This window comes from Taudactylus pleione, unplaced genomic scaffold, assembly GCF_031769625.1.
Source record: "Taudactylus pleione unplaced genomic scaffold, aTauple2 ptg000419l, whole genome shotgun sequence".
NCBI classification, from domain to species: domain Eukaryota; kingdom Metazoa; phylum Chordata; class Amphibia; order Anura; family Myobatrachidae; genus Taudactylus; species Taudactylus pleione.
In genome coordinates, this window is record NW_028284821.1 from 1163989 (window position 1) to 1190213 (window position 26225).

Below are 26225 nucleotides of genomic sequence, written 5' to 3' on the forward strand. Positions count from 1 at the left end.
AGGACTACTACTGGGGGCACTACAAGGGGGGACTACTACTGGGGGCACTACAAGGGGGGGACTACTACTACTAGGGGCACTGCATAGGGGGGAGGGGACTATTACTAGGGGCACTACATAGGGGGGAGGGGACTACCTCTGGGGGCACTGCATCGAGGGACCACTGCTGGGGGCTCTATAAAAAGGGCAATACTGGGGGTACTGCATAGGGGGGAGACTACAACTGGGGCCACTATTTAAGGGGCACTGCATAAGGGTTACCACTATTGGGGGGACAGCATGGGGTATGGACTGCTACTGGGGGCACTATATAAGGAGCACCTCATAGGGGGTACCACTACTGGGGGCACTATATAAGGGGCTTACTACTGGGGGCACAAAGGGCACTGCACAGGGGGGACCACTACTGGGGGCACTGTATAAGGGGCACTGCATAGGGGGGATCACTACTGGGGGCACTACTGGAGGCCTGCATAAGGGGGTTCTCTCATGGGGCACAGGGGGGCACTGCATATTGGCACCACGACGGGGCTGTCCCTAATCTTTATTTTTACTTTACATTAATCCCATATGGACCCGCCTCCTCCCTGGAACACTTGAGGGGGGGGCGCCGTAGCACGCACGTTCTTCGGGCACCCTGGCTACATGCTACTCCTCTGCCAGGGCTGCCTGCATGCATTTGCCCACCAGGCTAAAAGTTGCCAGCCAGCCCCTGCCTTCACTTTGCGAATATATACTCACGGCAAGTGGCATTGCATAGGTATGCGCCAGGGATGTGCAGTCAGGGGAGGCAGAGGAGGCAGAGCCTCCCCTCTCATAATGAGTAAAATAATATATAGAAGATATTTATAACATAGATTCTGTGTCATAAATATCTGCTTTGCATTATTCTATCATTCTCTAGTATCTCTACAGTTCAAATCAGTTGGGAGGCAGCAAGAGTCGTTGCCTCTCACTGACAATAGAAAAGTGCAGAAGCGGGGCCATGCCACGGGCTGTAAAAGCCCATTGAAAAAAATAGGGCAGCACCTATAGAAATGCCTCATTGACAGGGACGAGCTTTCAGCCCACATGAGTAAGGCAGATGTAATTGGACAGTGGATCCCTCACTGGATCCGCTGTCATCACTGGGTGGGTAGCAGGCATATGCAGCGAGGACGCGGCGGGAACATGTTGGAGGTGTGGGCGTTATCGGAGGCGGGACCCAGCGGAGATACCTGGCATGGTGGCAGGCCTGGATCCGAGAAGATCCAATCCCTGCCAGCCATTCTGCAGACTTCAGCAGAGGTTCCAAATTAAAAAATGGCACCTCAGTGTAATTTTTTAAACTCAAGATGGCCACCCCGAGCCAATCACGGCGCGCCATGTAATCGTTCTGACCCCTCTAGTTGGCTTATATAAGCCAGCGCGAGGCAGCATCTGGCAGTCCGCTGGCGGGGAAGGAGCATGCAAGAGCTCCCGAAGATAGAAGAGCTTAAAGGATCCTATCCTGTACAGATGTCCAGGGCCGGGCAGCGACTGGCACTGCCGCTTGGTACAACGAATAAAGGTTTCTTTTAGACAAGTTGCGCATGATGTCATGACATCACGCGCGCCATTTCGCAACGATTACAGACCAGCGTGATGGACAGCCGCAGCCAGTCATTGGTAAGTATCTGTGGGCAGCGGGGGAGGGAGGCCATGGGCTGGATCTGAAGAGACAGCAGAGGGGTTGGAGCTTGGGAGACAGAACTTGGGGCTGGCAGGGGAGTCAGAAGGGGACTGGCTGGGGGCTTAAGGGGGGCTGCCTAAAAAAACATGCAGGGTTGGCTGGGGAGACAGAAGTGGGGGCTGTCTAATGAGACATACGGGGGCTGGCTGCTGAGAGAGATGGGGGCTGGCTGGTGAGAGAGAAGGGGGGCTGACTGGGGATTCAGAAGGGCGTGTTGGCTGTTAAGACAAAAGGGGGCTGGCTGATGAAACATAAACGGGGGGCTGGCTGATGGGGACAGAAGGGGCTGCTGGCTGGAGGGAAAGAAAGGGGGCTCATTATATTCATCATCAACATTTTTATATTAAATGAATCTCTATTTCCATTTTTTTGTTCTTAATGTCATAAGTTCCGAGTGTAATTTTTCAGAAAAATGGGGGGGTCGCCAGTCCAATAATTTTCCAGGGATGCTCGGACCCCTAGATACACCCCTGCAGCCCAGTGCTGGTTGTGCTCGGGGGGGGGGGGGTCCCAATTCTAATTTTTTTGGCATCCCCACTTTCCGAGGAATTCCAGCCCTGGGATGACTAGCTATTGATGGTATGGGGACCCCACACTGAGTGTACCCCCCTCTTAAAGCATTATCCACCTGGCTGGTTCAGCCTTGTGCTGGTTACTGATAAATAGGGGGAACCCTATGCTATTTTTTTTTAAGGGGGGTGGGGGGATGTTAATCAGCCAGTGCCTCCCCAGCCTTTGACCTCACCGCACGCCGCTGGTACGTGCAGTGTGACCGTGACACATGTGGTGTGCGAAGTGCAACCACAATGCATGCGCGGTCGACCGATAATTGCTGATCTTTGTAAATAACGGAGTAGCGTACATCTCTGATTCAGGCCCACATTGCAAAGACCCCACATTTATCTATATGTATGTCTTACATTAATCTTGAATATGAAGGTGTATTCGGGTGCTTTAAATAAATTACTCAGAGTTCACTTTTAAACAGAAATGCAAACAGAGGGCCTGATTCAGATCGATCCCGGGTGCGTCTCGGCGTGAGCCCATCTGCGACTTTATGCAAATACCACCACAAAGTTCTTCCCTGTTGTACATACGTGCATCCAAATGTGCAAGAGCTGAGACGAACTCTTTCAGTCTCTGTAGATGCTGTAATACCGATTGCTGCATGGAAACTTGCACAAGCCCTGTGGTAGGTGTGCTTTCTCCGTTGGTTGTATGTCCACCTCTGAGTCAGGCCCAGAAAGTGCATTGAAACTATGAGACATGCCCCAATGTCTGCAAGGATGAGTCTGTGTACTCTTAATTTTATATAAATAATGTTGTCCCAAAAAGCAGAACCCTGTTTTTTCTCCTGTATCTAACTGCAAAAAGTCCCAGTTGTAAAGCACAATGAAATATGTTGGTGCTGCATAAGTGAATGTTAGTAAATAAGTGCCCCTGATCCATACAATGGGGCCGATTCTGAGATCCGAGCAAACCATGTTGCACTGCAGGTGGGGCAGATTTAAAGTCTGCAGATAGATGTAGGGGTATTTTATTTTTGGGGTCCTGACTTTCTGAGGGATTCCAGGCAAGGGCTGACCATTTTGGGGCTGGTTGCCCTTATGGTAGGAGTCCCCCTGCTATAGTGTGAGCTCCCTGGCTGGTTGGGCCTGTTGCTTGTTATTGAAGAATAGGGGGAAGCCAATTTAGTTTTTCCCCCCTGTTTTTCAATGTGAGCCCAGTGTCAGAGACCCGGGGTCATTTATGAATTGAGGAAGGGGTGGGGGGACCTGGAGAAGCAGCCCAATACATTGTTTTTGCATTTTAACCCTTTTCTTTACATTTTAAGCTAACAAAGCAACAACATAGTGATCTGGGCAGCGCTTCACCCAAACTTGCATTCCACATTTAGGTCTATGGTTTGGGTGGTTTTCCATCATTTTATGGTCGATTTTTTAAAAGGTTATAAAACCAACCAACAGTATGGGTTGGGTAAGGGATCCCGATGGTCAGGATGCCGACGGTGAGAAAACCAACAGTGACATCCCAATAGTCAGAACCCCAACAGATTTCTATAAGTATTATAACCCTTACCCTAATCCACCCCTCCCGCAACCTAACCCTAACCATCCCGTTCAGTAGCCTGACCCTAAGCCTCCTGACCTGCAGCCTGACCCTAACCCACCCGTCCTGCAGCCTGACCCTAACCCACCCGTCCTGCAGCATGACCCTAAACCTCTTCCTAGTGCCTAACACCAATCCTCCCCCTAACTCTGCCCCTGACCCTAATACTTACGTCTCCAATGTATCTGGATTCTGACATTTGCGATGCTGACTATGGACCTCATTCAGACCCGCTCGCAAGTGCTGAGCACTCGCAAGCGGATCGATGTTTAGGCACTGCACACTGCGTGTGCGCAAGCCCCGGAGCGAGAGAGAAATTCTCTCGCTCCGGAGCTCACTACAAAAGGGGCGGCTGTCGATGTTGATCGACAGCTTGCCCCGTTTTGTAAGCGTGGTGGGGGGTGGTTACACAAACGGAGGCGTTCCTTAAGGAACGCCTGCCGTTTTGTGGGTGGCCGCACTGACATCAGCAGTGATGTCAGTGGGGAGCTTCCTGCTCGATCAGAGCAGGAAGCTCCCTGGGGCTTGCGGTTGCCGAGACCCAACCTTAGGGTCTCGTCACAAGCCCCGATGGTCGCGATGGTCTTGACCATCGCAACCATCAACCTGGTTGGTCGCTAAAGCTGTGGGTGGTAACCCACAGCTTAGCTAGCGACCAGGAGGCCGCACTTCAAAACCCAAGCGGCTTCCCACATTCAGAATGAGCGCTCGCATTTTGCGAGCGCCTCTGAATGAGGGCCAATATCCCAATAGTAAATCTATTCTATTTAAAAAAAACAACATTTGCTCCTATGTTCTAAACTGTTCTAAAGTTAGGTTTTTGGTTGTTTTGCTGTCAGATTTGACTTTAGTAAATGGTCGGTTTGCAAAATGACCGAAAAGCCAGAATCGACCTTTAGTAGATGTAGCCCTCAGAGTTGGGAGGGGCATCTCCTAGCTTAAATATAAATTGCAGTTTAAAAATATAGCTGTCAGCATTTGTGGGCTACATGCAAAAGCAGCCAGTATTTCCCCTGCATGCGAAAAATAAATAAATGTTAAAAAAAATGCATTTGTACCCCTTGCAGTGCAACATGGTTTGCCCAGGGGCAAAGTTATTTTTTATTTTTTTGCATTGCTCCCAACTCAGAATCTGTTTCTGCTGTAGCCTGGGTTCTGATTTCAGGTGGGGTTTTTTTTTTCGTTTTTTTTTCTTTCAACTATTTCTGCGTGTAACTATAAAATCTCTGCTTGAGACCCCAACTGTGAGTGTCATCCTGTGATGTGGTAATATATCTGAGTAGGGATTGATCTATGTTGATTTGTCTTTGAAATCTGAGTACTGGTGACAAATTAAAGTGAAAATGAAAGGCGGCTGCTATGGAGAAAGAGAGTGCAAGGCCTCTCCTCACGTGCCGTGCAAAGGATCTCTATGACAGATGTCACAAAATTATACACTGGAAGGCATCTGTGTGGGAAAACATTACGATGTTATTCAGGTTATAAAATATTCATCAAGTTCAAGCCCTTCTTTTTATTATTATTATTATTATTATTATAGTTGTTATTATTATTATTATTATTATTATTATTATTATTATTATTATTATATTATGGTTGAATTGTAAGGCACCACAGTGCTCCAAAACACAGGACAGTGAGGAAAACAGCATACAAGTAACAGGGAATAAAAAGGTAACAAAATAAATAGAGACAAGAAAGGGTAGAGAGGGCCCTGCTCATGAGAGAGCCTACGTTCTAATTGCAAGAGGACACAGCTTAGAAAAGAGGTGAGAGGAGATCAGGACAGTAATAGTAGCTATCTCCCTGCAACCTGTAACTGCCCCCAATGCAAGTGTGATACCCCTGCACCATGCAACTTTCCCCTGCTCCCTGTAACTGCAAGGGGCCTTACTGTGTGGCATAATATTTAGGGGGCATTACTGTGTGGCATAATGTGTAAGGGGCATTACTGTGTGGCATAATATGTAAGGGGCATTATTGTGTGGCATATTATGTAATGGGTGTTTGTTGTGTGGAGAAATGTGTAATGGGCACTACTGTGTGGAATAATGAGTGTAAGGGGTACTACTCTGTGGCGTAATGTGAATAAGGGGCTCTACTGTGTGGAGTAACATGTATAAGGGGTACTACTGTGTGGTGTAACTTGAAAGGACACTACTGTGTAGTGTAATGTGAATAAGGTTGCACTACTGTGTGGCATAGTTTGAGTTATCTGTACTATTGTGTGGCCACTCCCGTTCCCCGTGAGACCATCGGCCCATGCTGTTCCTATTTAAAATATGGGGGGGAGGCACCAATACTCCTTTTGGCACAGGTCACACACCAAAGTGTCTAATTATTGCTCAGGTTCCCCCTCATTAACCAATTAGCATAATTTAAAATTTTTAGCAAATAACTAATTTCCAGTTTGTAGTGCAGTTATTAAAAATACCATTCTATTTTAATGTACTTCATATCATAAATCTCTCAGACCAGCCAAATGCTTCATATCCAGATCAGGTCGATAATCAAAGGTTTAATGATGTTATGCTGTCTGTAGTGTATACAGGTTATCAAGTCCCGGTGGAGAAGGTGACAACTCGTAGAGTGACTGGGTGACAGATTCAGCAAACTGATATGCTGCCTTCCACCATCTCTGCTCCCTCTATATTTGTAAGGATGAGCAGAGTAAGTATTGCTGATGACATAGAAATTGAGGATGCCACCATGGAATTTCAAGAGGATGAGGGGGATATTTGTGTAGAAGACACTGGCACTAATGAGGATATTGAGGATGAGGATGTTGTTTGTGTAAGTCATGCACCAGTAGATGCAAAAAAAGGTAGGTTGTGGAGACTGCGCTAGTTCTGTCACATATAGGAAATGTGCCGAATAAATCAGTTGCTGCTGTCAGAATATACTAAAAATGGGACATTACAAAACCCCAAGGAATGTCAATATTCAAAAAAGAGAGAAAATATTCCCAGCGCACACCTGCTTAAACTCGATCTCTTTTAATGTATAAGGTAATTTGTACCTATACTGAATAGTGAAATAAATACAGAGATTTCAAGGTATATTTAAAATAAATTTTTTTATACCTTATATACAATAGCTCACAATAGAGTAAATATTGAGAGTGGCTGTACATCTACTGTCATATTTAAAATGCTTGGGAGTAATAAAATCTCCTAGTAAAATAGTTATTTAAAATGATATATGTTGATATAGGGAATAAGTGAATAATATTCCTTATTAGATAAATGGCAATAATGTATGAATGCTTATAGTTCCTAATACTGGTATACAAAACAGCTAGACATATACAAACAGATAAATATACAACACATAAACCTTGCAGTCTCAAAAAGTTATGTCCTGCAATAGTGAAGAGGAAAATATTGTTTGGGTCAATGCACAAGGTATTAAATGGATTCTTCCTCCTCCAGTTAGAGAGGGAAATACGCTCAAAGGCATTTTACTTTCCCCCGTTTAAGGTGTAAAGGCTTTAGTTGACAATGCTAATTTTTTTTTCAATAGTTCCAGTTATAACTGCTAATGCAGTGTAAGACTTGCCTTACCCGTATATCATGGGTAAGTGTCAAAGACTGTGCCTCAGCTTTCTCCTATGAGTCATCGGTGCAAAGCACTTGTTCCACTCACTGGTGGTGAAGGAGATTCTTAGGATGTTAGAATGTAGTGAGTAAAATGAAATCCGCTGTGGCAGTGTGGGGAGGTGTCTGCTGGCAGACTTAGTGGAAGCAGTTCTTGGCCATGATAACAAGAAGGCCATTGTCAGGGCATAGGACCAACAAATCCACCTCTTATTTGTGGAATTATTTTTACTGAAATCCTGACAACATTTGTCAAGCCATCTGTAGCGGTTGTGGAACCACAGTAAGTAGAGGTATGGTTGTTAAGCATCTAGGAACCTCCATGCTACTACATCATCATTCAGCTCATGACAAGTATTTGATAACATCAGAAACTGGTGCTAAAAAAATAACAACAAGCAGTCCAGCTTCAGCTAGCTCCGTTCTCTCTACTAGATCCCAGCATCTGCAATCTCCACTGCCAACACCATCATCCTCAATATCCCCAGTAATGATCAGAGGTAGTCCAGCATCCAATTTGTTATTGCTAGGTTGACTCCTCCCTTTCCAGGACTCCTCAAAAGAATCCTTGAGCGCTAGGCCTGCTGCTGCTGCTACTGCTGGGGGTGGATCTTCATCCCAGAAGTGGACCAAGAAGACTACTAGTAGTAGTTTAACAAAACAAATGACTGTTAAACAATCCTTTGCAAGGGGAAGCAAATATGACAGCTCTCACCCAGTCGCACAGCAGATCACTGATGCCATGACAGCTATGCTAGTATTAGATCTGAGTCAAATATCTGCAATTAATGCAGTGGGTTTTACACAGTTAACTGAGGTCCTGTGTCCACAGTACCAAATTCCATCTCAGTTTCATTTTACCCGAAAAGCCAGTCCTCGTCTGTACCAGGACGTAAAAAAACCCAACTAATTATTGGCCTACAAAATGCCTTTGTACCCACTGTCCACTTAACCACAGATATGTGGACAAGTGGCAGTGGGCAAACTTACGATTACATGACTGTGACAGCCCACTGGGTGGGTGAATCGCCTTCAGCAGCAGAAGCAGTATCTAACAAAGAACGCCAGCTCATTCAGAGGCAGGCTACTCTGTGTATGACTAGATTCAATAAGAGGCATACTGCTGACAACCTCTTAGAAAAATGAGATGTCATAGAAACATGGCTTACCCCACTTGGACTCTCCTTAGGATTTGTGATTCTGAAAACACCACAAATATTGTGAAAGCATTACAGCTGGGTGAATTTCAACACATCCCCTGTTTTGCTCACATGATCAACTTAGTGGTGCATGTTTTTCTTTTTAAATGACAGTGGCATGCAGGAGATGCTGTCTGTGGCCGGAAAATTTCAGACATTTTCGACTCAGTGGTAATGCAGATAAGTCAACACAACATTTTGACATCTGGTTGGGTCTAAAAGAAATGGCCAACATTAGTGACACCTTTACCGTAATGCCTTCTGATACGATCACCAACTAATGAATGGTGGAGGATTATTTTCATGACACTGTACAAATAGATATGTCACAGCATCCCTTCGATTACTGGAAGGAAAAAGATGCAAAATGGAAGCCCTTGTACAAACTGGCTTTGCATTACTTAAGCTGCTCACCCTCCAGTGTGTACTCGGAGAGCGTTTTTCAGCACAGCTGGGAACCTTGTGAGTGAACAGTGTAGGAGGCTACTTCCTCAAAATGTGGAAAAGATGATGTTCATCAAAATTAACTGGAAATTCCACAAGGAAGACCTTTCCCGGCAATTACGTCACAGTACAGAGTCTTCTGTAATGATGGATTCCAGCGGGGATGAATTAATATTGTGTGACGATGATGTACACACTGATGAGGGTGAAGATGGCAATGATGGCGACATCTTGCCACTGTAGAGCTCTTTCCTTAAACCGATTGGTAGCTTGTTTTGTGGGGGCCCAAACAACCCAAGCACTTCAGCCACAAAAGTGGCAGTCCCTGTTGTTGAAATGCTTGATTTGTTAAAGTCTGCATGTTCTTTTTAATATCCAACATAAGTGTCTGTGGGGGGGGGGGGCCCAAGGACAATTCCATCTTGCACTACCTTTCATTTCTGACATTGCTGTGTGGCAATGTTTCATAGATGTGCTTTAAACTGCGGTGTCTGTTGCTTAGTAACCAGCTCACTGCAGCCTTTGGCCAATAATGGAAAAAACAATATTGTGACCTGTGAGGTGGTCTAAATTCACTGTAAATTACAGGAAATTAAGGTTATTGAGTTTAATAATACTCTAAGAACAAGAAAAGCTGAAATAATGTGATTTTAGCTCTTTTTGTACATTTTTGTAAAAAATACAAATCCAAAACCAGTCACGGTGGTTTGGCAAATCCAAAGCCAGATGACGAATCAAAGACAAATCCAACAAAAATGGTCCGGCGCACATCTCTACAAAGATAGCAGTTAACGGCAGCCGGGGGACGCGTTGCTGCACTGGAGATGCGGTAAGTGTAAAAAAAGTCTTGATAACACTTGAGGCACTTATCACTGCCACAGGAGCCAATGGCAGCATTATAAGAACCCTCAGAAATAGTGCTAGCAGCAGAACAGAAAATCCATGAGTACATATTGAGAGGAGGTATGTACTTGGACTTTCGAAGGCTCTGAGTTCTTTTCCCCATTAACTCCTGTTAGTAAATAGACCGCTCAATTAGAATTGCCCTTACTGCATTGGCATGGCTTTTAGCTTTGCCACCTGCCAGCCATGCTACAACTGTCACTCTCCGAGTTCTCACCTTCTCCACCGGGACTTGATAACCTGTTTACACTAAAGACAGCATAGCACCATTGCACTCTTGATTATCGACTTGATCTGGAAAATTTTCTTCTCAACAAGACAAAATCTATTCCAATTCCCAAAATAAAGTCATCATATGGCAACACTGAGTTAATGTAATGTTGGACTTATGCATCATTCTTGGTATCCGGATAGAAGATCGACAATGTAAAGGTGAACAGTTAATGAATCGACACCAGATGGTTGACATGCCATAGGTCGACAGGTAAAATAGGTCAACTGACAAAAGGTCCTGTCAGATTCCTGCAACCCTCTTAGTTAACAATGGGGGCTGTGCAGGAACAATATTTCTAGCTTTAAGCTTTGCTCCTCTCATCATTTGATCAAAACATAACGCTGTCTCTGGATGGCGATATCTCTGGATGGCATTATCTCTGGATGGTGTTATTTCTGGATGTCGTTCTCTGGATGGTGATATCTCTGGATGGCGGTATCTCTAGGTGGCGTTATCTCTGGATGGTGTTATTTCTGGATGGCGTTCTCTGGATGGCGTTATCTCTGGATGGCATTCTGTCTGCTGGCACTGAAGAAAAGCAGGGAAGAGACACTTTTTTCATACTTTCTCTCCAAGAGACAACTGCATTAGCGGGTCCCTCGGATCCATGCTGCACATGCGCAGATAGGTGCATGAGCCCTGGACTAAAGTATACGTTGCTGTCTTTTGCATTTGCGCAAGACAGCAAAATGAGACCATCGCAGGTCAGTTTTCCCCTCACCGAGACAGGACCTTTTCACTTGGTCTGTCTCGGCAGATATTTTTATATAAGTACAGCGGAATACGCAAGATAAAAAGTGATGATAATTTTCAACATAATTTTTACTAAATAGGCCCCTAAGAACGTTAGATGAACAGAAACCTATAAAAATATTTTGAATTGTATTTTTATTTCTATTTGCCTTTTCTCTCTCATTTCAGTATCCATCAGCCCAGCAAATGGGAAATTCAAGAACTATCGTGTTTGTTTAAGTACTTTTAGTTTTGGTATTATATATTGTTATTTACAAAATGACAGTAGAGTGCATTATTGCTTTACACTCTTATGGAAGTGAGCCACATGAGACAACGAGAACTTGGAATAACCAAAGGGGGTGTGGTATTAAAGGTTTCCAGTATAAAGGTTGACATTCAGAAGTTCGATTAGTTTTGAATGTCGACAGTAAAAAAGTCAACATGGTCATTAAGTCGACCATCATTCCATAGACATGTATTTAGGTTCACAGAGTTAAATAGTCAACACAGTCAAAAGGTCAACATTTAACATGTCGATACTGAAATGTCGACTTTCCCCCCCCCTAACCCTAAACCTTATCCTAACCCTAAAAATCATGAAAATCATGCATCGACATTGACTGTGTCGACCACTTTACCCTGTCGAACAATATATCGACTTTCTGGTGTTGACCTAAATGTTGACCTTTTTTATTGTCGACCAAATGACCAGAACCAATGAAAGGTCCCTTTATTAAAAGACAAAGGAATTCAACTTATGACGGAATTGCAAAACTGCACGCGAGCATTCCGTTCTTGCAATTATGGTAATGCACAGGAGACAACACCTTGCATGCATTACTCTTCTTGCATGCATTACTTATCCAAGCTGCATTGTACAACGCAGCATCGGATAATCTGCGGGAACATCGGCTGGCTGAGTGACCCATGGGGTCACGCAAGCCGGCCGCTGCAGAAGAGAGAAAGAGGCCAGGAAATCTCTGTCAGCCAACGGAGATCCTGGCCTCTTCCCTTCCTCCCAACGGCGGCAACACGCCTCTGTTTTGGGAAACAGAGGCTATCATCGCCCCTTTCCACCCACAAACAGCAGCAGAGTTTCAATCAATGACAGTCTGCTGCCAGTCTGCACCTGGGATCGCAGACCCATTCTGCACATGCGCAGACCGGTTCAAGCGCCTGCTCTGATTCCTGACCATCGGGAATCTGCAATCAGCAGTGCACGGCTGAATCAGGCCCAAAGTACGGATGAATTTTTCATAATGCACTCTGACATAAAAACCCTGTGCGATTGTCCGAGAGATCTGCCCCTAAAACCATAATGTCGGGGTTGTATAATGGTATAGAGAAACAGTGGCATGTCTAATACTTTGTTCAACTTTAGCCTACATTGTAAAAAGGAGACGCGCAGTACATGATAAAATGATCTTCCCCCACAAATACAAAGAAACTTCATAAAAAAGGATCTATAGAGAACAAATGGTTCAGCCTACGTCTGATTGTGGTACACGTCTGACACGTGACAGAACATTTAGTGTAGATAACACGTCTGTTCTCTCTAAAACCAAGGCCAATCTACTCTGTAATTGTTACATGCTTTCACGCAAAGCTATTTCTATTCTATTGAAAGAACGTCTGCTGAATGTAACATTTAATTAACCCTAACAACGCATCTCTATATTTATTAGTTGTTAGTTGCTATACAGTATTACTAGTCTGTCTTTACTCATGTGCAGGTAATTGACTACTGCTCCCAGCATATTCTTGCTGCAGTGTATTTGTATGTCCCAGCCTCAGCTGTATTAGGTAATTGACTACTGCTCTGAGCAATTAACATAGAAGTAATGTTAAATTAAGTAGTTTATCACTGCATAGTATCTGTAGCTGATGGTTTTGAATATAGTTTTTTATGTTTTTGTTTTCTTTGTTAGCTTCTAGATATATAGACCCAGATGTCAGCTTAATGGTATGTGCTATTTGTTTGTTTAAGGTAATTTATTGCTGGCAATATTAGTGGGAGTGTTTTGGGGGTAGTTAGTAATCAGTGGCTTCACATGCCAGGACTCCTATGTAAGGTTCATTAGATGGCTGGATAGCCTTGGCTGGAGTCCCCTATCTTATAAGTGCCTGATATAAAAGTGCCAATTACATTTTAAATAGATTTTTGGCGTTATATCAGTGTGAAACAGAAGGACACCCACCAATCTACAAACAAACAACAACCCAAAAATAAATTGGACAAAGTGGGATGAACAATTGTGAGTTCACATTCTCCATACTACAAGATCCTGTGGACTACATAACCAGGACTTTCATCACTGAACTCCCTGTCTGGTGGCTGCATAAACCTGGTGCCTCACTTGCTACTATTTGTGCTGGCTCTGTGCTTTACATATAATCCTAATGCATACTTATCTGTGTTATGTCAGTTTACCTCTATAATAATGTACTTTTACCTTAGCTCTTTTTCTAAGTCTTATATCATCTAGGTCCAACCACTGTCTATTTTATTATTTAATTTCTGCTCCCACCAAATCTCCACTTAATATTATACTCAATAATAAACTTTTGTTTTACAGACACTTTTCCCACACTGTACTCTTACTTGCATTTCTGGAAATCTGCACTCTCTTACATTCTTTCTTCATTCCTACTTTCACTTTCTCTTCCCCTATTTACATCATGCTTACCATTACCATTGTTTTTTTTCAACTCCCTCCTTCACTCAGTGTCTACCTAATCTTTAATTCTGCCCCTTGCTTCCACCTTTTTCCTTTCCCCCTTGTCTCCTCCACTTCCTCCTCCCCTTATCTCCTCTCCTCTGTTTACCTTCCTCCCCATCTTCTCCCATTACTCCACTTTCATTCTCTTATACTCCACCAGGGTCCTACGACCTCACCTCCCACCCCCCTCTCCAGGTCACTTCACCCCACATACATCCACATATCATTAAGCTCCCTTCCTGCCCACCTTCTACTATCTCCCCTTCTAGCACTGGAGTCCGCACCATCGCTACACTCTATTCATCTCAGTCCCCCAAATTAATTTCACCTCCACGCTACAGCAACCCTGATAAGCTCATTGAAATCTCTCCAGCAAACTTTGGGCCTGATTCAGACCCGGTCGCAAGCGCTGAGTGCTCACAACTGGGTAGATGGTGGCCAAGAGCACATGCGCACAATGGAGCTGGCTCCGTCATGCGCATGCGCGAGACCCGGATAGCGACGGGCAATCTGTCGCTCCGGGTCTCGCACCAAAGGGGGCGTGCTGTCGTTGTTGGGTGACAGCACACCCCCTTTGCTGGGCGGGTCGGGGGGGTGGCTGCCCAGATGGAGGCATTCCCATGGGAACGCCTACCATTTGGGGGTGTCCCCACTGACATCACAACTGTTTGAGCCGAAAGCTCTCTGGGGCTTTCGACCATGAGACCCTACCACAAGGGTCTCGTTGCAAGCCTGATGGTCGCGATGGTCTTGACCATCGTGACCATCATCCTGGCTGCTCGCATTAGCTGTGGGTGGCAACTCCATAAAAAAAAAAAAAAGACGCCCTGATTCAGAGCGAGCGCTCTGTCAGAGCATCCGGCTCTGAATCAGCGCCTTTGTCCCTCTATCCTGTGCCCTCTGGAATGCCAGGTCAGTCTATAATAAACAGGTCCCAACCCATGACCTTTTCATCTCCAACTCCCTGAATCTCCTAGCCATTACTGAAACCTGGATTTTACCCTCTGACCACACTTCTCCTGCAGCTCTCTCCTCTGGGGGCCTCACCTTTTCCCACACTTCACGACCTGGGGGTCACCATGGTGGTGGTGTTGGGGTCCTTCTATCCCCTGGTTACTCATACCAATTACCAACCCATACCCTCTGAACCATCCCTTACATTCTCTACATTTGAAGTCCATGCTATATGCCTCTTCCACCTAGTACACCTCCGAGTAGCTGTCATTTACAGTCCCCCTGGCCCTTCCTCCAAGTTCCTTGACAACTTTGCTTCCTGGCTCCCTCACTTTCTCTCCTCAGGTCTTCCCTCCATTATCCTAGGTAACTTCAATATTCCAATTGATATCCCCACAGAATCCTCTGCCTCCAAACTCCTCACCCTCACATCAGGGGCAGAACTATGGGAGACAATGGAGGCGCCTGCCGCTGGGCTCCAGCACTGAAGGGGCACCTCCTCCACTGCCCACAAAATATTCACCCCACTTAGGGCTGTAACTATGTACCCGGAATGAACCATCATGGCCACCCAATACAGGGCACCTCTTTGTGGCACCTGAGAAGCTCCCATACACTAGTGGAGAGCTCCGTGTCAGACTATTAGCTGCCACCTCCATCTATCTATAGCCTGTCTCTACTCATTGGTGTTGCTGCTCCTCAGCAGCTTCTTATGTCAGTGTGACACGTCCTGTGCCCCCCTCACCTACAACTCACTGTCTCACTCCTCCATGGCATGCCTATATTCTGTGTGCAACTGTGGGTGTATCTGCTTGTGAAATGCTATGTTACAGTGTCAGCGCCTGTATCGATTGGGGGGTGGGGGCACCAATATATAACTTGCCTCCGGGCATCTGGTATGAACTTACGCCACTGCCTCACATCTCACTTGGTCTCTCCCAATAGACCTCCTCACCCTCCCATGTGAGTGGCCATATCCTTGATCTGGCCTTCACTCACCGATGTGATATTTCTGATCACTCCAATTCACCTTTCCCACTTTCTGACCATCACCTTCTCTCTTTTAACCTGTCCCTCTCTCCTTCCCCTCCTCTACCTCCAAAATCCATCACCACTAAGCGTAACACTGACGCTATCGACGCAGTTTGCTTTTCTTCCCTGCTGGACTCACTTCTCTCCCTATCCTCTCTCTCCTGCCCTGATCAAGCCACTTCTCCTGCCCTGATCAAGCCGCCTCCCTTACTTCTGCTCTGGACTCTGGGTCTGATTCTGACCCACTCGCGAGCGCTGGACGTTTGCAAGCAGGTCGATGGTGCCTAAATGCGCATGCGCACGATGGAGGGAGCTCCGTCGTGCGCATGCGCGAGACCCGGCGAGCGACGGGGAATCCGTCGCTCAGGGTCTCGCACCAAAGTGGGTGTGCTGTCGATGGTGAGTGACAGCATGCCCCCTTTGGTGGGCGTGCCGGGGGCGTGGCTGCCACACGGAGGTGTTCCCATGGGAACGCCTACCGTCTGAGTCCGGCCCCACTGACATCAGTAGTGATGTCAGTGGGAGTGATTTTGGCTCTGATAGAGCCAAAATCACTCCAGGGCTTGCAGCAGCGAGACCCTACCACAGGGTTTCATCGCAAGCCTGATGGTCGTGATGGTCTTGACCATCGCGACCATCATCATGGCCGCTCGCTATAGCTGTGGGTGGTCACCCACAGCTATACGAGCTGCCAGGATCCCGCTCCAATAAGAGGTAGGAGGGCCCTGATTCAGAGCAAGCGCTCTGGTCAGAGCGTCCGGCTCTGGATCAGGCCCTCTGTTGCTCCGGCGATCACTACTCACACTCTCAGATCTACTCCTCAACCCTGTCATTCCAAATGCACCAGATACCCGCAAAAGTGTTCACAAACTGCTGAGCGACAGTGGAGAAGATCACGCTCTAAGGCAGATTTTCTCCATTTCAAATGTATGCTCTCATCCTATAGTCCTGCTCTCTCCCTCTCTAAATAGTCATATTTCAAGATCCTCATCTCCTCTCAGTCCTCTAATCCCCAGCGTCTCTTCATCACTTTCAACTCGCTCCTTCACCCACCCCCTCCTCATCTCCCCTCCTTGCTCTCTGACCTTGACTTTGCTACCTACTTTACATCTAAAATTGATTCCATACTTCAGGACATCATATCCAACCAGTCCCCCAGCTCTCCACTTCCTCCTTTCCCAGATCATCCCTCCCCATCAACTTTACCAACACTAACATCCTTCTCCCCTGTATCTGGAGAGGAAGTCATGGCCCTCATCCTGTCCTCCCCCCCTTCCACCTCCCCCTTGAACCTATCTCCTCCCGCCTCCTCTGCTTCCTCTCTCTTTCTGCCTGCTCCCATCTTGCCCACCTCATTAACCTCTCCCTCTCATCAGGTACTGTTCCTTCTGCATTCAAACATGCCCTTGTCTCCCCCATTCTTAAAAAACCTACCCTTGATCCTAACCTTCTTTCTAACTACTGACCCATCTCTCTCCTCCCTTTTGCCTCCAAACTCCTTGAGCGGATTGTCTGCAAATGCCTTACCACTTTTCTTTCCTCCCACTCCCTCCTTGACCCTTTTCAGTCTGCCTTCCGTTCTCTCCACTCCACTGAAACTGCCCTCATGAAAGTCAGCAATGACCTGCTTGCTGCCAATCCAAAGGCCACTACTCATTCTCCTTGATCTCTCTGCTGCTTTTCACACTGTGGACCACCCTCTCCTGCTGCATATCCTTCACTCCCTTGGTCTACGTGACACTGCCCTCTCCTGGCTGTCATCCTACGGTACCTCTCTGACTGATCTTTCTCAGTTTCCTTTCATGACTCCTCTTCCCCCCCACAGCCTCTTACAGTAGGTGTTCCCCAAGGTTCTGTTCTTGGACCTCACCTATGCTCCCTCTATACTTCCTCTCTAGGTGAACTCATCAGCTCTTTTGACCTCCATTATCATCTCTATGCTGATGATACTCAAATCTACCTTTCCTCCCCTGATCTCTCCCCCTCTCTTCTGACTCATATCTCCAACTGTCTCTCTGCTATCTCTTCCTGGATGTCCCAGGCGATTTCTTAAACTTAATATGTCTAAGACAGTGCTGATCATCTTCCCACCCTCCCACATAACCTCACTTCCCACTATTTCTTTATCAATTGATGGAATAATTATCTCATCTAGTCCCAAGGTGTGCTGTCTTGGAGTTATCCTGGACTCCTCCCTCTCCTTAAACCACATATCCAGAACCTCTCACAGTCCTGTCGTTTCCATCTCAAAAATATTTCTAAGATCAGACCCTATCTCACCCAGGATGCTACTAAAACCCTCATACACTCACTGGTCATCTCCAGATTGGACTACTGTAACCTCCTCCTATCTGGTCTCCCCAACTTCCATCTCTCTCCTATCCAGTCTGACTTCGATGCTCCTGCTCGACTCATCTTCCTCTCCAAATGCTCTACATCTGCCTCCCCTCTCCTACAAGCCCTTCACTGGCTCCCATTCCCTTTTAGAACCCAATTTAAGGTTCTCTCCCGCTCGCTTACAAAGCCCTCACCCAATCTCCTCCCATATACATCTCTGATCTCATCTCCCTTCACTCTCCTCTCCGCTCTCTTCATTCAACTAATGCACACCGCCTTTCATGCCAGCTGATTATTTTCTCCCACTCCCGCACTGCTCCCCACCTTTGGAACTCTCTCCCACTCCCCATCAGACTCTCCACCTCTTTGCAATCCTTCAAATGGGCTCTTAAGACCCACTACTTCATCAAAGCTTTCCAGCTATCATTATAACTCCCTGCTACAGGCTCCTTCCTCCCCATCTACCCCATCTATGTCACCCCTGTTTGTCTTCCCCTCCCTTTTAGAATGTAAGCTCTTACGAGCAGGGTCCTCTACCCTCTTGTGCTTCTCCCTACACTTGGTTGCTTATGCTCTGTTGCTTATCTGGCTGTTATGGTCGCTAATGTAGCAATATATATTATATATGTCCTGGTCCTGTTTTGTATTGTTCTGTAAGTCGCTTGTCTACAACTTGTTTATGTACTTTGTAAGGCCCTGCGGAACATTTGTGGTGCCATATAAATAAATGGTAATAAAAATAATAATAATAATAATAAATGAGCCCGGTTACCTCAGCCACCCTTGCTGTGCCCCTCTCTATGGCCCCAGTATAGTGTCAGTGTATGTCTATGGACTACTGTATAGTGCCACTGTGTCTGACCGCTGTATAGTGTCACTGTGTATATATGGTCCCCTATATGGTAACAGGTATGAGCAGGATCAGGGTGATGGGTGCCTGGAGTGTACACAACAGGGCATGGTCCCGGTGAGTGCAAGGTGCAATGTCAAGGAGCTCAGGGGACTTGAAAGAAGATATTTAGGATCGAGACAGCCATGACCAGAATCTGATACATTGTTTAGCACCACTAGGTGTAAATTAAAGTGATAGGTGCATATTTTTTTCTTCTAACAACCATTTACACTACAGAGGTGTCCACATAGGTGTATATCTTCAAATCATGCCAGATAGCCCCATTTGGCGTTGCCAAGCACTTTGTGTCTTAGCCACTCTATGAAACGTTTGTTATTCTGTGAGATTAATCCAAATCCTTTGTAACAAAAATATGAATTCTCAGTACTTAGTACACTATCAGCGATTTATGTTGTAGAATTCAGGAAAAAGTATACAATCTGGGTAAAAAAAAAGAGATCTGATACGAGTGCCATGCCTTGTGCCATACATCATTATGCTTAATCTATGACTTCATACCATTTCCTTTGTGACATACAGTATACATCCTAAGGGGTATATTAACTAAAGTAAGAGTTTTTAGAAGTGGAGATGTTGCCCATAGCAACCAATCAGATTCTAGCTATTATCTTCTCAAAGGTGCTAGTTAAATGTTAAGTAGAGTCTGATCGGTTGCTATGGGCAACTACAGTACTCCACTTTTAAAAACCCGCACTTTAGTAAATATACCTCTAAGCCTAAGTACCTAGTGCACTAAAAGTTCATTTGTATGTGATTCAGATGCAAAATTCAGGAAAAAGTATGCAAGCATGGGAATTGCTACACCTGGCAGGCATCTAGCGTCATATTACGTAACCACCTTTTTGAACTGTTGTGCATTCCAGGCACAGCCCAGGTATCTGACTGATCATTAGGTATCTGGGCAGAAATTTACTAAGAGTTGTTGGGCTGCGATCCGTCATCTCAGCTATACGCCAGAATATTTTCCACCTCAAATATCGAAATTATTAAGAATCGTGTTTGAATGCATATTGTCCTACGATGGTGATACTATTCGTACTATGGCGTGTGCAAATCTTGGTTAGCATGGAACTCTCATAACAAATCTCAAATGAAATCGGAGAAAAATTGCAATACTTTCGCGAACATACTATGTCGTCACCATGTCCTTATAAAAATGCACCTAAATCGGAGCAAAACGTGCATTGGTGGTGTTTGTGTTGGAGATTGCACTGTGTTTGGAAAGGAGAGTATGCAGGAGTTTATTTTGATTGTTGCTTGGATTTAGATTTGTATGTTGTCTTGTCTATTTCTGTTGTTTTGTTATAGTTAAAAGCAGTGGTGACGCGGCTTTATGTTATGCTGGGCGTCTGCATCTTGTGCTGCGGCGGCATTGCGAGGGCATTCATTTGCATAATTTCGCAGTGCCGGGTGCGTGCATGTGCAATCTTGCGATCTGTGCTAAATTAGGCCCTATGACCACTTGTTTGGCCATTACGCCTAAAGGAAAAGAGGTCGCAAAAAAAACATAATGTGGTCCAAAATGTTGACGCTGAAGTGCACTGTTTACGTGCACAAGAAGTGCTTCAGCGATATAAAGTGGAGAGTGAAGTAAAAGCTGGTCACAGAGGTACAATGTCAAAATAATAGTCGTGCCAGCTCCCCATTACAGGTGGACTGGCTTGAATATGAAGAGCCACTGCACTCAATTCCACCAGAGGTGGTTCAAGGGGTTGGATACGGGATCCCGGTGGTTGGGATGCTGGCGGTCAAAAAATAACAGCAGCATCCCGACACAAGTAGTTACGTGTCCTAACCCTAAAACCTAGCCCTTCTCCTAACCCTCCCTTCCCACAGCCTAACCCTAACCTTCCCCTGCTGCAGCCTAACCTTAAGTTGGCCACACACTAGACAAACTTTCATCCAACCAGCCAACTTGTTGATTGGTTGGAATGAAAATCTGGCAACATATGGGAGTAAATGATGATCAGCAATTTATTATTATTATTTTGCTCCTAAATGCAAGAAAACAGATGAAAATGGTCGTCAGACAAGTTTGTTAAATGTTTGATCTAAACTAATTGTTCAAACAACAGATTTGGTCCATTTTCCAGCGTTTGGGAGCAAATTGCTGGTTGTCATTTGCTTTCATCCCTTACCAGATTTTCATTCCAACCAATTAACTAGTTGGGTGGTTGGATGTAAGTTGGTCTAGTGTGTGGCCAGCTTTAGTCCTCACCCCTTGCAACCTTGCCCTAACCCTGCCCCCCTGCAGTCTAACTGTAACCCTCCCCATAGTGCCTAACCCTAAACCTAACCCTCCCCCTAATACTTACTGTAAGGTCGGAATTCTGGAGCAGGGATTCCGACTGCTGTCAGGATTCCGACGCTGGAATTTTGAGCACCGGCATCCCGACAGCTGGGATGGCGACTACATCCTGTCCTAAGCTCTGCATGTCCACGACACGGATGCCCCACCTAAACAGAGTGAGTAATGTACTAATGATACACTTTGTCATTTTAGTTTAATGTGTTCAGTATGTCATAATATAATGCTTTTTATTTGTAACTCCACTTGATAGTAAATCTGCATAGCTTTGTAAAAAATATGTCCTATGTTTTGTTTAGACCTGGAAATGTTATTTAGAATTGTTATTAGGGGTGAGCGGGTTCGGATTTCTGAAATCAGAACCCCCCCGAGCCCCCCCGATCCGAGGCCAATCCGAGGCCGATCCGAGTCAGGCTCGACTTTTCCCGCCTGACTAGGGTCTGAAATCGAGGCAAAACGTCATCGTCCCGCCTTCCGGATCTCGCGGGTTTTGGATCCTATATAAGGTACCCGCGTCGGCGCCATTTTCTCACTCGGCTGTGGACAGTGAAGAGGGAGGGTGGGAGTTAGCACTGGCTGGGCTGTGTAGTGTAGTGTAGTGCAGAGTAGTGTTGTGCTGTGCTGTGCTGCTGTTGTCCATAGGGGCTGTGTCCACTACTTCAAAGTCCATAGGGGCTGGCTGTGTTGTGCTGTGCTGCTGTTTTCCATAGGGGCTGTGTCCACTACTTCAAAGTCCATAGGGGCTGGCTGGACTGTGTTGTGCAGTCAGTTGTCCATAGGGGCTGTGTCCACTCCAAAGTCCTGTGCAGTGTCCCAGTCCTAAAGGGGTGCTGTAGTGTTGTCCAGGGGGTGCTCTGTCCGTCAGGGGTGCTCCCCCCAAGTGCTAAAAAAAATTTTTTTTTTTCTGTGTTTGTGAATTGTGTGCGCAGTAACAGCACGTGCATCAACAAAGTAGTGCCAAGCGTGCGCCTGTGTCATAAGTAAAGGGCCGGCTGGCTTGACCGTTAAAGGGTGCTGTAACCCCCAAAGTACACTCCAAACCAAATAAAAAAATATTTTCTGTGTTTGTGAATTGTGTGCGCAGTAGCCGCACGTGCATCAACAAAGTAGTGCCAAGCGTGCGCCTGTGTCATAAGTAAAGGGCCGGCTGGCTTGACCGTTTAAAGGGTGCTGTAACCCCCAAAGTACACTCCAAACAAAATAAAAAAATATTTTCTGTGTTTGTGAATTGTGTGCGCAGTAGCCGCACGTGCATCAACAAAGTAGTGCCAAGCGTGCGCCTGTGTCATAAGTAAAGGGCCGGCTGGCTTGACCGTTAAAGGGTGCTGTAACCCCCAAGTACACTCCAAACCAAATAAAAAAATATTTTCTGTGTTTGTGAATTATGTGCGCAGTAGCCGCACGTGCATCAACAAAGAAGTGCCAAGCGTGCGCCTGTGTCATAAGTAAAGGGCCGGCTGGCTTGACCGTTAAAGGGTGCTGTAACCCCCAAAGTACACTCCAAACCAAATAAAAAAATATTTTCTGTGTTTGTGAATTGTGTGCGCAGTAGCCGCACGTGCATCAACAAAGGAGCAGCGCCAAGCGTGCGCCTGTGTCCCATAAGTAATGAGCCGGCTGGCTCATTTCTTAAAGGGTGGTGTAACCCACAAATGCACTACTCTCCAGCAAAAATAAAAAAATGTTTTCTGTGTTTGTGTGCGCCTTAGCCGCACGTATATATCAAATCGATAAAACATAAATGGAGGACCAAACTTTCTCCGATAAAAATAAAATAGAGAAAGATCAAGAACCACTTCCTCCTAGTGCTGAAGCTGCTGCCACTAGTCATGACATAGATGATAACATGCCATCAACGTCGTCTGCCAAGGCCGATGCCCAATGTCATAGTAGAGGGCACATACAATCCCAAATGACAAAGTTCAGGAAAATGACCTTGAAAAAAACATTTAAATCATCTGAAGAGAAACGTAAACTTGCCAATATGCCATTTATGACACGGAGTGGCAAGGAACGGCTAAGGTCTTTCCCTATGTTCATGACTAGTGGTTCAGCTTCACATGACGATGGAAGCCCTCCTCCCACTAAAAAAATCAAACGAGTTAAGCTGGCAAAAGCACAGCGAAGAACTATGCGTTCTAAGAAGATATCACAAATCCCCAAGGAGAGTCCAAGTGTGGTGGCAGTTGCGATGCCTGACCTTCCCAGCACTGGACGGGAAGAGGTGGCTCTTTCCACCATTTGCACGCCCCCTGCAAGTGCTGAAAGGAGCACCCACAGTCCACTTGCTGATATGCAGATTGAAGATGTCACTGTTGAAGTACAACAGGATGAGGATACTGGTGTAGCTGGCACTGAGGAGGAAGTTGGCGAGGAGGATTCTGATGGTGATGTGGTTTGTTTAAATCAGGCTACGGGGGAGACAGTTGTTGTCCGTGGGATGAAAAAGCCCATCACGGTCATGCCTGGGCAGAAGACCAAACATTCCACCTCTTTGGTCTGGCAATATTTCTATCCAAATCCGGACAACAATTGTCTTGCCATATGTACCATATGTATAGGTGAAATAAGTAGGGGTAGGGACGTTAACCACCTAGGAACATCCTCCCTTATACGGCACCTGCAGCGAGTTCATAAAAAGTTACTGTCAAGTTCAGAAACTTTGGCTAAGACCGTAAGCAGTCCAGGGACACCTAAAACCCTTTTTCCTGTTTTATCCAAGGAATCTGTGGATGAGGAGGATGAGGACGACATCTTGCCTCCGTAGAGCCAGTTTGTGCAGGGACACATTAATTGCCAACTTGTTTTGTGGGGGCCCAAACGAACCAATCATTTCAGCCACAGTCATGTGGCAGACCCTAGCGCTGAAATGATTGGTTTGTTAAAGTGTGCATGTCCTATTTATACAACATAAGGGTGGGTGGGAGGGCCCAAGGACAATTCCATCTTGCACCTCTTTTTTTTCTTTGCAGTATGTACTGTTTGGGGCCTAGTTTTTCAAACTGCCATCCTGTCTACCAGTGCAGTGTCACTCCTAGATGGGCCACGTGTTTGTGCCGCCCACTCGTGTCACTTAGCATAGTCATCCAGCTACCTCGGTGCAATCTTTTGGCCATAAAAACAATATTGTGAGGTGTGAGGTGTTCAGAATAGACTGGAAATTAGTGGAAATGAAGGTTATTGAGGTTAATAATTGCATAGGAGCAGAAAAACCCACAAATTCTGTGATTGAAGCTGTTTTTATGCTTTTTTAAAAAAAAATACAGATCCAAAACACAAAACCCAGAACCCAAAACACGGAAGGGTAGTTTTGGCAAAACCAATCCAGATCCAAAACACGAAGAAAGATCCAGATCCAAAACCAAAACACGAAAAGTGGCCGGTGCACACCCCTAATTGTTATACAATATATGTCTCCACTCCAGCATTCTATTTTTGTTGCACATGTTGTATGTGGTTTCTGAATTCACAAAAGATGACCTTTATTAATACCAAAAAAAAGACGTGTATTTGTTTGCGCCATAAATAAATTCGTAAAATATGTGTTTCCATGGGGATGTAGTCTGCATCCCGGTGTGCGGGATGCCGACGGTCTTAATACCGGCGCCAAAATCCCAACAGGTCGGGATCCCGGCACCAAAGGTAAGTATCGGGATGCAGGGGGAGGGTAGCGTTAGCTAGCGGGGTTAGGGTTAGGCACTAGGGGGAAGGTTAGGGTTAGGCACTGGGGAGGCATGGTTAGGATTAGGTGGAGGGAGGGGGAGGATAGGTTTAGGCAATAGGGGGGAGGTTAGGTTTAGGGTGCGGGGAGGGGAGGGTTATATTTAGGCACCGAGGAGGGTGGGTTAGGTTTAGGGTAGGGGATAGAAAAGTACTCACCATTAGATACTACGGGTGTCGGGATCCTGGCTGTTGGGATGCCGCTGTCGGTATTCTGAACAGTGGCATCCCTACAGCCGCAATATCATACCCAACCCATTTCCGTGTGCAAAAGTGAAAATATGCTTATACTAAGTACAGTTGCTTGTGCAGTCTGCTCGTGTACTTAGGATCCTTCTCAATGGCCGTGAATCAATTCAGCACAATGCTGAATAGCCTCGGGAGGGAGCCCCCATGGGCTATTCCATTCAGCACGCTGTTAAGTTTAAGAATGCTAGTTCTTGCGACTTAACCTGGGTATTTAGTTGTGAGAACCAGCATTCTCTAATTAAAGTGCCGGGCGCAAGGCAGTTAGGGTCACGCTAAGCCAGCAAACAGCTGCACAGCTGGCACTTTTGTTGGATTTCTAAAGAAATCCTTTAGTTGGACCAGACATCTTGCTGAATTTAATAGCTGAGAGAGCTTCCTCCCGGGGCTATTCATCATCGCTTTGAATTGAATCGCGCCCATTGATTTGTACACGTCCCTGCGGGATGTACTTATAATACCGACAGTCAAGATGCCGGTGCTTAGAATGCCAGTGAAGTAATCCTGACACCCATTAGAATCCCGGCACCTGCAAACCCAACGGTAAGTAGTGGGGTTAAGAGGAGGGTTAGGGTTAGACACTAAAGGGAGGGTTAGGGTTAGACCCTAAAGGGAGGGTTAGGGTTAGACACTAGGAGGGAAGGGTTAGGTTTAGGCTGCATAGGGGGGAGGTTAGATTTAGGCAGCGGGGAGGGAGGGGTAGGGGGAGAGTTAGGATACCTACCGACAGGTGTTGGTCTCCTAACCCTTTCTGGATCCCGGCATTGGGATTCTGACCGCCGTGATCCCAAGCGCTGACATCCCATACCCAATTTGTCCATGCACATGTTGGCAGCCTACGTGCTTCTTTTAGTGTTGTGCAAAAAAAAAAACAGTTTGTGGTTATTTTATTTATTACACCCCAATATGACATCACAGACGAAGTGACAGCCACCATTATATGGCTGTCACTCCATGCTCTCTGTATTATGTAGCAGTCCCCGTGATTGTCTCTGTATTATATGGTGGTCACTGTGACGCTCTC